Below are 10,090 nucleotides of genomic sequence, written 5' to 3'. Positions count from 1 at the left end.
AAGACACCTCCTTCAGGGGGATCAGCAGGCACAAGAGGTGCTCTGAGGTACCCAGGCCAGCCGTAGAGCCCAAGAGGAGGTGATCATACTCTACAGAGGACACACCAATGGTCAGTGACATTTTCTTGTCCTGGGCTTTACAAAGAGTCTGTCGCACAGAGGCAGCAACTCCATTGTATGAGAACAGAGCTGCAGGGTGGGGTGATGAGTGAGTGAGCAGTCATGTGATGCCCCAAAGCCTCATTACCCCAAAGCCCCGGGAGCTGGTACCCCTGTGTGCTGATGGGAGGACACTCAACCATGAGATTGCATTGCCTTCCAACCTAACAGAGAGGGGCTCAAGGTTAGACTTCAGCAGATACAAAATAAAGTAATTCTGGCAGATCTGAGTCACGGACTAAGGACTTCTGTCAGTGGGCAATCCCATCAATAGAGACAGCTCACTCAGCGCAACTAGAGTACCACACAGGACTGTACACAAAGGTCTGAGCAGGATTTAAGTGGCTCTACAGAGGACCAACAACAAAGGTGTTGCAGAGTCCCTGAGTCAAAAGCAGGAAGTTCAAGAAAGGATCCGAGGGCGACTAGTGGGAGCTGCTAATCCAGCAGTGTCTGTAGGCAGACAGTCCCAGCTCCATCTTCTCCCAACCCCTCACCTCCTGCCTGATCTCCCAGCAGGCTGACCCCAACAGGTAGCCAAAGGGTAAAGGTTCTAATATCCATGTAACTCATCCTCCATGGATTGTAGAGGGGGACCTGGACAGGCAGACTGGCTCTCTGTAGATTGAATTCTGAAACCAAACGATGAGCAAAGAGGCTTTTGGAGGCCAGTCGTTCACCCTTATGCCATTCTATGATGAAGGATATTGAGGCCTGCTGAGCTAACGGAGAGCCCACAACCGTGTCGCTGATGGCTGATGGAGCCAAAATTCAGACACCAATCTATCGGATCCCAAAGCCATCTTCACCGGTCCACTAAACTCCTCACACTGGCCTAGAATAGACAGAAGAAAGGGCCACAGTCAGACTACTAAGGTAAGTGGTCAAAGGTCTCTACAAGGGTTGACATGAACTCATTACGGGACTTTCTTTGGCTCTGGGGGCTCTCTAAGCAGCAATCTCTCACTCTGTCTTTTATTCTAACTTTTATTGATATTACTTCATGTGTACACATACATGGGCATCATGTGGAGGTCAGACACCAACACTGAGAAGTCCGTTCCTCCCTTCCACCTTGTGAGGCAATGTCTCTTATTGTTCCACACTCCAGGCTGTTTGACCTGTGGACTTTGGGGCAACTCTCTTGTCTCCCCCTCCCATCCCAAAGCAGGAGTCCTGGGACTACAGATAAGAATCACCACATCCAACTTTTTGTAGGTTCTGGGAACTGAACCCAGGTCATCAGGCCTGTGTAACAAGCACTTTTACCTGCCCAGCTTCCCCTCCTTTTCGGAGACAGAACCCCAGAATCCAGGCTGACCTTGAACTCATGATCTTCTTCTCGGGTAATTGAGTACAGGTGTGTGTTGCTAGGCCCAGCCGAGCGGCCTAGTCTCCTACCCATATGGAGCTAACGGTTGAAAAATAGTCCAAGCACAAACCTCAGAGTCAAAGCAGAGACTGTGAATCAGAAACCCTCGGCCATTGATGGGAAAGAAAAAGTGTATTTTTGTTTTGGATGATTTTTTTCTCCCTCATCTTCTTTGCCTGAGCTGAATGTTTGGTGTATTTATAGAATTCAGGGGGAGTATTTAAGGGTATCCAGCAATAGAGCTGCATTTGGGGCCATCAGAAAGCGCAGAACCATGCAGGAAAAGGTTGGAGGGAGGGCGGGAGTGGGTGAGAGAAGGCCAAGAGCACACGTGCCTGAGACCTTCTTAGCCCCATGACGTGATGATGTCAAGTCAAGGTCCTTGATAGAGTCACAGATGGAATGATGGAACCAAACAATGGGTTAGCTGACAAACGGACAAGGAAGCCAGGGTGTCTGTGTGCAGTCAAATGTGAGTCTGCCTTAAAAAGAAGCAAAGCACTTAGGGGCTGGAGGGATGGCTCAGTCAGTAAAGTGCTGGTTGTACAGGCATGAGGACCCGATTTAGATCCTCAGAATCCTTGTGAAAATGCCAGGCACGCGGGGGAGCGTCAGGAGGCAGAGTCAGGAGGACACTTGGAGCTCATTGGTTAGTCAGTCCAGGTCAGACTAGTGAGCACCAGGTTCAGTGAGAGACCATATTAAAATTAATAATAAGGTGGAAAGTCATTGAGAAAGACACTGGACATTGACCTCTGGCTTCCATTAGCATGGGCACACATATGAACCTGCACACATCTGTGTACACACACACACACACACACAGAAATAAAACAGTGCTGTACCATGGATGAACCTGCACAATCTGTACACACACACACGCACATGCACACACACAGAAATGTAAGTGGAGCACTGATACACGCTGCACCGTGGATGAGCCTGGAGGACAGGGTGCACAAAGCAGAATCCATCCCAAAGGACACATCCTGAACAGGCAAGCATTCTAACAAGCATTCTAACCAGCGAGCCTCCCCCAAGTCCTCTCTGTCTTGTTCACTGTCATATTTTACCTGGCTCTTAACTAGCGTCTCTCACATGCCTGTGGGCTCGCAATAGGCTTCGGTCAAATATGCTATCATTTTGTGGCTGATGCAAACTGAAAAGTATTGTTTCACCGAGTTGCTCTACACATGTTTGGCCGCCTCCTGTGTGCCAGGCACTAGTACAACTGCCACTGCCGCGATCGGGAACGAGAGAGACTGAAAACCCTGCCGGGTAGAGTGTGGTTTTCTCTAGGACAATGGAATAGTATCCAACAGATGTTACTATTTTGATAGAGAAGGAAAGTGACAGCGAGGTCACAAAGGGTCACAAGGCTATTCAGTTCCCTCAGATACCTAAATCCACCCCATGTCCTAGCAGGTGTTGAGTTTGTACCAGAGGGGGGCCTCGGTGGTGACAGATCTCAGTCCCTGCCATTGCTTCTCAAAAAGACCAAACTTCTGGGAACTGGTGCCAGAGCAATTGGAACAGGCGAATCCCATGACCTCGGCGTCCCTGCCTGCCCCCTCCCCTCCACCCCAACTCCATGATGATGGCTCACACCTGGGGTGTTGTAGATTTGAGCCACAAATCTCACTCACACACCACCACCCCCCAGCTTATCGGCATGTGACATCCCCAAGTGGCTGAGGCCTGCAGGGCAGGCGAAGAATGCAGCTTGAGTAAAAATAAACCTGCTGCATTCCTTGGCAGCCCCCTGCCCCTTCCCGCTCAGCCCTCCATCCTGGCAGCGCAGGATGCCAGGGAAGGAGGGGGGGGAGCAGGGCGGAGGAAGCGAGCTTGTGTTGTTAACCAACCCTGAGAAAGAGAGGGAGAGAGGGAGAGGACTAGGGGGAGGGAGAGAGAGAGATCGCCTTATATGGGAACATAGGCAGACAATATGTGGCAATGGTTTGGAGGGCAGCAGAGGTCAGATACCAGACAGATGGAAGAAATTAAACATGGACAGAGCAGGTTCTGGGCCCAGAAAACAGCTCTTGTTCCACAGCGAGGCTGCACAAAGCCTGGCTGGGTTTCTTTCTTTCTTTCTTCCTTTTTTTTTTTTTTTTTTTCTTGCCTAAATGGAGCACGACTTTCATCCAAAACTTCCCATGACTTTGCTTCTGGCTCCCTGCTCCGCGGTTGGCGACAGAGGTCCCAATCTTTTGAAGTCATTTCTTTGACGAACCATAGTCCTTGTCGCAGAGCACAAGGGGAAGACCAGGCCTGTCTCTTAAGAGTCTCCAGTGACTCCCTCGATGCACATAAATTAGTGGGTAAATGGGTTTAAAGAGCCTTGCATTGATCATTCAGCCATTCAACAAACACCGGGATTCATTTATGCTGCAGCCATTGCGCCAGGGGCTGGAAAGACTTGACTAAGGTTTCAACAATTAATAACTGTTCTCTTCACTGCGCTCTTTTCGCCCCTGATGACACAGAACACTGGTTGGGGTCATCTGGCCTCTGCCACTGTGGACTCGGGAGGCTGAAAACCAGCAGAAGTGACATACTGTTGACCCCCAGGTTCTAAAGACAGCTCTTTGAGTGGTCCCACGAGTATCTCTGCTTAACCGTGCCGTGGTAGACATCGGGGCTGGACAGTCTGTTGTAGGGATACTGTTGGCACCCAGCAGTATCTCAGACCTCTGCTAGATGCCAGGAGCAACTACCTCTTTTTTTTGAACAGTCATGAGAAAGTTGGCTCGCCCGATCCTAAGCCTGTGGTCCTAACCACTACGGAGTGGAACCCTGTCTCCTTGACAATAGATGGTCATGAGTTTGGGTGAAACCCCCATGAGTTCGCTTCCCAAAAAGCTTTGGACATTTCGATCCTCTGAGAAGCAAACCCCAAGGAAGGAGCAAACTTGAAAGTGAGCGGTGACGGGATGGACGCTGTATTCTTTCTTTTTCTTGTCACCGTGACCAAAATACCTGACGAGAAGCCACTTCGGGGAGGCATCTGGTCACATTGCACCTGCAATCAGGAAGAGCGAGGCTAGAGGGGAGCCTGCCTCCATTGATACACTTCCTCAAGGCATGTTCCGCCACTTAGATGTTCCAGCTTGGGGACCAAGTGCTCAAACACAGGAAACCAAGAAGGATGGGGCTGTGGGCAGTGCAAGGGCAGAGTGAGTGGGGCCTCAGTCACGTTGGCCAAAGACATTCGGCCTCCATGCTAGGGGTGCCTGCATAAGGCACTGGGAAAAGGTATCAACTGTCTGTCAGCAGAAGAACTGGCACAGGAACGCCACTATGGTTGGTCCCCAAGGAGGATGAAGGTTGGCCTTAATATGAACTTAGAGGCAGCGGTACTCTCGGAAACAGAATTTCAGGAGGAAACACAACCAACATGTCATTTAGCATTGCCCAGTGGTTACAGTCACTGTAAGGGAGAGAGATCAAAAAGGTACCATAAGGAAGTAGGGGCAGGGGCAAGCAGAGTGTGTGCAGGCAGCCCTGGGTTTGGTTCCCAGCACCAAGATATCAGCAATGCAGTGGGTGAAATGGGCAGGAGGGCAGAGGATGGAGAAGCCCACGCTAACTTCTGTGAAGTCCTTTCTGAAGGGTATGGCAGATTCTAATTGGCTCTCAAAGGTTTGTTTTTTTGTGGTACTGAGACTTGAACCCGGGGCATCTCACATGCTAGGCAAGCGCTCTACCATCTGGGCTATGCCTCACACTGAGCCTGGAATGCATTGATTTGTCTAGGTTGCTGGCCAGTGAGCTCCAGAGATCACTTGTCTCTGCCCGGCTCACCCCAGCACCAGCACTGAGGTTACAGGGGAGGCTCTCACGTGGGTCCTGAAGATAAGAATACAGGTCCTCATCCCTGCATCACAGGCAATTTCCTGACTGAGCCGTCTGCCCAGCTTCCTCCTACCCTTTTTTAGACAGGGCTTCATACATCCCACTTGTCACCAATCTCCATATACAGCTGAGGATAGCCTTGAACTTCTAATCTCCCTGCCTCTACTTCTCAAGCGATGAGCTTAGAGGCATGCACCACACATCTGGTTTATATGGCGCTAGGGATTGAACCCAGGGTCTCCTGTATGCTATACAAGTACTTTTTCAGCTGAGCCACATCTCCAGTTTGCTGGCATTTTTTTAAGGTAATAGCCCTTTGTCTCTCCTGTCTATCGAAAAGGGAAGGAAAGGGTAGACCAGAAAGCCCAGGATCTTTCCTTCCTCTTTGTTTTTGTTTTTGAGACAGGGCTTCTCTCGCTAGCCTGGAACTCCCTATGTAGACCAGGCTGGCCTTGAACTCTCAGAGATCCACCTGCCTCTGCCTCTGTGCTGGGGTTACAGGTGTGTGCCAGGCATGTGCCACCAGCGTGCCCAGCTCCAGCTCTCATCCCTATCGTCACCTCATCCCTTCCCGAGGCCATTTAGCTCCTGCAGCATATGTGTTTACTTCTCAATTCTCCACCCGTCTAAGCCCTTCTGGGATCGCTAAAATTATCCTGACATTTCAGAAGAGCCCTTTGCATTTTCACTCCCCATGGCTTCCATGAAGCTCTGTCAGCTACAGAGTCAATCACGTCTCCTACCCCTCCCCCAAAAGGGACAGATCATCTCTACTTGCATAGGGAGAGGTGGGCAGAATTAACCCACATCCCAAGCTGGATGGCAGTGTGGCACAGCGAAGCCCCCCGACCCTCAGGCCTGACATTTTCTCCTTTTAGCAACAAAATGGATTCGAGCTTTTGTTGCGCGAGGCAGAAATGTTTAGTTCACTTGTAATTACCATGTGTGGGGGGGTGTTTGTGTACAGGAGCACGCATGCCACAACATGTGCGTGGGGCCAGATCCTAGCTTTTGGGAGTCGGCTCTGTCCTCCCGCTGTGGGTTAGGGGGGAATGGAGCCAAGGGGACTGTGCAGCAAGCACTTTTATTTACAGAGCACCTTGCAACCCACATGACAGAAATTCACTAAAACTTGCTTACGAGAAGATAGGCAATTGACTAGTTAGTCATCAGGGCACATATATAATCCCAGCACTCAGCAGGCTGAGGCAAGAGGCTCATGAGTTCAGTGACATATGAGCTACATGGCAAGCACCTATTTAAAAAATCCACACATATATAGAATAAACAGCAATTGACTTTATGTAATTTAAAATCCAAAGAGGCCATGGATCGCAACATAAATGGAGGAGTTGCAAAGTTGCAGTTGCCCTTGATTGTGGTCTCCTCTCTGTCTCTGACGTCTACTCTTTACCATATTGGCTTTATTTCATTCTAAGGCAGGACCTCATATGGGCAGGTGTTGAATTTGCTATGTAGCTGAGTACAACCTTGAACTTCCAGTACCCCTTTCTGTACTTTTTTTTACTTCCTGTACTGAATTACAGGCATGTACCACCACACCGGGTCTATTGCCTGCGAGGGGACAAATCCAGACCCTGTGAACGCTAAACAAGTGCTCTACTAACTGAGCCACACCTCCATGCCCTTGGCTCTATTTTAACCCACCTCTGTATTCATAAGGGCAAGCTAAACTCAGCTGTGGAATCCAACCGGGCTGTCCTAACAACAGGAATTGAGCCTCATTGGCCTGATCTAGTCATGTGCCCACCCTTCCGCGAACCAATCACTGCGACTCAGGGAACAGAGTGGAACAAGAGGAATGGACGAAGGATTAACAGTGACTCATCTCAAGGACAGTTGGGTGCTGTTAGCCGAAAGGGGGACTGAGTGCTGGGTGACCCCTCTTCCCATGCAAAAAAGATGCTTGCCCCACCTGCAGTGTTCCTGAAGCTTGCCCGCAGTCTTCTGGGGCAAGGCCGCCCTTTTTAAACCTGTATCCTTCCTCCACTTAACTAGATTTTGGTGTCCAAGTTGAACCTCCTGGATTCAACCTCCCTGGGCTCATCGAAACTGTTTGAGAAGTCCCGGGACGCAGAGAACCCGCGCCGCGCACTGCAGCACTGGGGCTGAAAGGAAGTCTGGGGAGACACTGCACTTGAACTTCGGTCTTTAGGACTTTAGTCCGGGGTTGGGAGGGAAACCGGGGGTAGACGCAATCTGAGGGGTGGGGTCTGGGCTATCGGGATTGTGCTTTTTTTTTATCCCATGTCATATTTTCCACCATGAGTAGGAGACAGAAGGAAGAGGTATAAACACCCCGGGCTGGGCCATGGGAGACCAGGACCCAGACGTGGTTCCCTCGCAGTTCCTCACTCCTAAAGGCGGGCACCACAGTGTCAGGGCTGGATATTGTTCCCTGTGAGCCAGAGTAACTACACCGGGGATTACCACAGACACTGCTAATTACCTTCCCACAAAGCCAAGTCTCAAACTGGTAACCTGGTCTAAGCCTTTATGACAATCTCACTGCTCCACCTTGGGATTGGGTTAGGTGGGGCCATGTGACCCGCTTCTAGCCAATGAAATGAGAGCAAATGGATGGAGGGTGATTTCTTTTCGAAGGAGACGAATGGTGGCTCAGAGTCACTGTTCTCAGGGTCTTGCCGTCCTGTGTTCCCAGGACCTGGCAAGGAAGGACACTCAGACGAAGGCAATGGACGGGAGTAAGAAATTAGAGACCCTCGAAGATTGGTGAGCGTCTGCCCGCACCATCTTGCAATTTGCTTGTTAAACCCAAGTTACACGTTCCTTCTGTGGAAGCTAATTTGAGTCGTGCTTTCGTATTGCATCATCTTGTCCAGCCCAAGCGTCTGTTGAAGACATTGCGCACGCAAACTGGCTCAACAGCCATCAGCAAGGGAGTGGGCCGCAGAGGGTGGGGAGCGGCACCTGCTGCCGGGTTCCTCTGATAGTCCTCTAAGGACCGTTGTTGATCAAAAGCCATTCCAGTTCTAGAAGGCTGGCCAACCCCTGGTGCAGGTGCTAAGCCAAAGAAGCAGCTCGCCGTACTGTCTGAAGTCAGGACTGAGAACGTGGACTAGAAGTCGTGCTGCATCAAAACTGCAGAGGGGGCTGAGACCACTCAGTGGGTAAAAAACGCTTCCTGCTCTTACAGGGGACCTGAGAGCAGTTCCCAGTACCCGCACTGGGTGGCCGCTGCCTGTAACTCCAGCTCTAGGGGATCCCACACCTTCTGGCCTCTGAGGATACCTGTACTCACACATGCATAAATGGACACACACACACTCACTCTTCACACACACACACACACTCACACACGTACGACTAAAAACAGTCTAGAGAGTAGTTAAAAGCTCTCTGTTCTTGCAGACAACCTAAGTTCAATATCCAGCACCCACATCAGGCAATCCACAGCCGTCTACAACTTCAGTTCCAGGGGATCTTATGCTCTCTGGATTCCCAGGCACCTGCTCAGACATGGTACACAGACACAGTGCACACAAACTTACACAGGTATGCACACCTGCAAAGTTAAATTTAAAAACAGCAACGCTGCAGAGTGCCTAGACTGCGTTGTCACTGGGCTCCTATTCCTGAGATTCTGCAGTAACCTATAAGATTAAGCCCAGTGCCAAGCCAAATGAGTTTTAGAGGCCTCAGTTTGCTCAGCTGTAAACTGGGGAATTAAGACGAGAATTCTCTCATATCGAGGCTCAGGAAGACCTTCATGAAACAAAGCGGGTGAAAGGTCTTCAGTGCTCAGAGGCCCAGACCCAGCAGTCGCACCTCCCAAAGGTCTAAATGTAGGACACTTGTGACCCCGACTGTTAGTCCACTGTTTATACGTAGCCTTGTTACATTTCTTACGCATTGGAGACTCACCATTTTCATCCGTACACAGTGGGAAGATCTTGTTCTAACTGTGCACTGAGAGCAAAATAACTGTCTTCGAAAAGAGTGATGTATTGCATCTCAGCAGTTTTCCAGGCCAGGGTCAGACAAAAGCAGCGCAGACTCCATAGTGAATGTTGGTGCACTGCTGCCCTCTGCTGGTCACGTCTCTGTCCACGTCTCTGTCCGCTGGCCAATAGGCACATCAAAGGGGAAGGGACTTGTCTGAGGTCACAGAGCTATCCTTGGACAGACGGTGGGCTTGGAGACTACTGACTCCTCCGATCTGAGTAAAGAGAGAGTAAAGGACCGGAAACCTATACATTATAGGCCTGTCGGGCTCTCAGGGCTTTCCAAACAACCTGGAATCTCAATCTCTCTCTCTCTCTCTCTCTCTCTCTCTCTCTCTCTCTCTCTCTCTCTCTCTCTCCTTTGCTGTTTTTATGTGTTAAATGTGAATTTAACAGGATCTAGAATAACCTGGAAGCTCAGGATAGCCTTGAGATCATGATCCTCCTGTTTCTGCTTCTTGGATTGGGCTCCCTGATGTGGGTGTCACCTATTCCCAGGGCTGGGCTCATAGTCCATGTAGAAAGAGAGGGAGCTAGGCACATTCATTCTTCTCACTCCGCTTTCTGAATGCGATGTCTTGTCTTTCTCTGCCACAATGGACTTCGAATTATGAACCCGAATAAACCCTTTCTCCCCGGATCTGCTTTTCTTAGAGAAAGGGAAGCCCTCAAACCAACTGACATTCTTCTCATTTTACTCATATAGTAGGTGCCCATG

This window comes from Alexandromys fortis, unplaced genomic scaffold (assembly GCF_014885135.2).
Source record: "Alexandromys fortis isolate MF-2015 unplaced genomic scaffold, M_Fortis_MF-2015_v1.1 scaffold_56, whole genome shotgun sequence".
Classification (NCBI taxonomy): domain Eukaryota; kingdom Metazoa; phylum Chordata; class Mammalia; order Rodentia; family Cricetidae; genus Alexandromys; species Alexandromys fortis.
The sequence above is the reverse complement of the archived record's forward strand: the minus strand, read 5'-3'. Positions refer to the sequence as shown.